Genomic DNA, 3,004 nt, shown 5'->3' with positions numbered 1-3,004 from the left:
CTCATCTCGACAACTGGCGTTGGTGGTGTAATGGTCAGCATAGTTGCTTTCCAAGCAGTTGATCCGAGTTCGATTCTCGGCTATGGCAAATTATTTTTTTGTTTTTAACGCCTTTTTTTTTTTCAATGGTTGACGATAATATCAATCCACTAAGTAATATTTTAGGCCTGTAGAATAATTGAAAAGTTAAAGAATGATATAAAATTTTTTATGATGTTAACGATAAAAAAATAAAAAAAAACATAAAATTACCATAAAAAATGGGCCAACGGCACGCGGTGTTCCCAAGCGGTCACCCATCCAAGTACTGACCGCGCCCAATGTTGCTTAACTTCGGTGATCGGACGAGAACCGGTGTGTTCAACATGGTATGGTCGTTGGCAAACGCTAAACAATATTAATTTCTATTCTACCTGCAAATAAATATATGAAAATTAGTATAAAAAAGCCCTAATAATACTGAAAACATTAGCAAGGTGTGTGCGACGTTGATAAAAATAATCATTACATACGCGCTTGAAAAAGATCGTAATTACATCCATAACTTTGTAGGAATTTTTTTTTTCAATGGTTGACCATAATATCAATCCACTAAGTAATATTTTAGGCCTGTAGCATACTTGAAAAGTTAAAGAATTTTATGATATTATTAATTATAGTAACGATAAAAAAATAAAAAAAACATGAAATTACCATAAAAAATGGGCCAACGGCACGCGGTGTTCCCAAGCGGTCACCCATCCAAGTACTGACCGCGCCCAATGTTGCTTAACTTCGGTGATCGGACGAGAACCGGTGTGTTCAACATGGTATGGTCGTTGGCAAACGCTAAAAAATATTAATTTCTACTCTACCTGCCAATAAATATATGAAAATTAGTATAAAAAAGCCCTAATAATACTGAAAACATTAGCAAGGTGTATGCGACGTTGATAAAAATAATCATTACATACGCGCTTGAAAAAGATCGTAATTATATCCATAAATTTGGAGGAATTTTTTGAAGTGAAACTTCTTTACGCGCGTCATGCAATTTCGAGGACCGGAGTAAAACCGACTCATGACCGTGACGAAAAAAAGGGATCATTTCGCTATAGGAGCCTAGCTAATATTATATACCTAGTTTAACTCACTCTCCTAACTCATCTTCGCTGTCTACAGGCAGAGCGCACGACTGTGGTCGTGAAGAACCGAGGTTCGATCCCCGCTTTAACTAATTTTTTTTTTCTTTTTTTATAACTTTTAATTTTTTTTATCACATGCTACTTATAAATATGTCAATAGACAGAAAAAAAGAGAGAATGAAATGAAAAGAGAGAGAGAGAAGAATACTAGAAGTTTCACTTCTGTCTTGCGTAGGCTTGACACACCCATTTTTTTTTTATAGCGTCGTTTTTGTGGGAAAAACACTTAAACGCGCTTTACACATTAATTTATTTAATCTACAACTTATCGTTTAGGACGGGTTGTTTCACAAAACTTGAACGATTTATCAAATTTCGACAAGTTAATTTTCAAGTTCTGCGAAGGTTCTGTCATTATTTAAATTCAGTAAAGCAACTAAAGTATAAAGCACTCGAATAGAACTCTCACAAAACTTGAAAATTTGGTGAATTGTTCAAATTCCATGAAACGACCCATCCTTGGACTTGTACCCGATAACAAATGGATTACTAAATAGTGAAAAAACACGGTAATCTGCTCCTACTACTACAACATTTAGCGGAAAATGTTACTTCTGTCGTGATGGGGGACGTTTTTTGCTGAATTATTAATATCATGAGTGAGTTATCGCTGTTGTTGTTTTATATAATATGTATTAAACTTAATTAATGATATATCCTATCTAATATTTATTATTATATGATATCTTGTCTTAATATTACACATTCAATTTCACTAGAATAAGCTGTATAAAATGAAAGTTTTTTCTCACATTCCACATATAGCGTTATATCTAGTGACTTACAACTAATACTTACACGTAGTGACTTAAAACTAATACTTATACGTAGTGACTTAAAACTAATACATATTTATGACTATACATAAGATAGGTCTTAAAATTGGATTATGGTAGAACGTGAGGCAAATTTTAAAACATGGCATCCCGTGAGAATTATAGGAAAGTTGTGGGGTTGAAGTAAAAGGAAGTGGGTAGGGGAAGAGGATGGGGTGAAGAAGCTAGTTCGGTGCTTAGTGGCCTGATAGTACTAAGGGTCTATATTTCGAATGGTGTTCTTTTACTAGGTAGATACTCGTATACTGGTGAGAGTATTTACCACTTTGTCCGGCTTCCCCTGAAGATGCATAGGATAGTAGCGTAAGTATTATGCAAATTCAGCTATCCACTTTATTGCAACTGTTTTAGTACCTCCGTTCTTTACATCCGAACCACCACATTTACAATAAACCCGCGGCAGAGTGATTGAAAGAATACGAACATTGAAAAATATTAAATAATTCGGTCATAAATCAAGCCGGCCAGCGAAGTATGCGCACAGAGCGGCCAACAAAAACCAAACCACGGAGCAAAATGTGGAAATCCACGATGCGAATCTTCCATAATCGTTCCTCACTTAGACTGAATATATATTATGTATTCCACCTGATGCATCTTCTTTCTGGCCACCGTGTAGTTAACACATCGTCCGATTTAATTATGCGCTATTATTTGAAATTCAATTGATTCTCGGACGAGGGAAGCCATTTCTCAAGAATCCATCAGCGTATAGGGTCAGTGGATAGATAAAGAGGAGATTATCGCTGATGTGAAGGGGGATATCGCGTCACTTTTACGCAACATCGTTTTGAGAACTAATAAAAAAAATTGTTTTCACAAACATTACAAAAAAAAATAAAAAAATACAGGGAAAACAACGGCATGGCATTTTCCTATCTACTATCAATACAAATTAATGCAACAAGTGGAGTTCCACAGGGTTCACACCTTGGACCAATCTTATTTATCTTTTTAATAAATGATCTTACAAAAATTCTTCAT

General features: G+C 35.1%; 2 non-coding genes across 2 annotated transcripts; both read right to left on the bottom strand.

The window, feature by feature from the left end:
• Positions 1-263: 263 nt before the first annotated feature.
• Positions 264-382, bottom strand: LOC149412489 (5S ribosomal RNA). Its single transcript, XR_016304621.1, has one exon. It is a non-coding gene; the product is annotated as a 5S ribosomal RNA (ribosomal RNA).
• A 322-nt stretch (positions 383-704) lies between these two features.
• On the bottom strand, positions 705-823 carry LOC149412488 (5S ribosomal RNA). The gene has a single exon (XR_016304620.1). It is a non-coding gene; the product is annotated as a 5S ribosomal RNA (ribosomal RNA).
• Positions 824-3,004: the final 2,181 nt, after the last annotated feature.

Source organism: Hesperophylax consimilis, chromosome 23 (assembly GCF_061612785.1).
Source record: "Hesperophylax consimilis isolate HC1 chromosome 23, BYU_Hcon_1.0, whole genome shotgun sequence".
Classification (NCBI taxonomy): domain Eukaryota; kingdom Metazoa; phylum Arthropoda; class Insecta; order Trichoptera; family Limnephilidae; genus Hesperophylax; species Hesperophylax consimilis.
The sequence above is the reverse complement of the archived record's forward strand: the minus strand, read 5'-3'. Positions and strand labels throughout refer to the sequence as shown.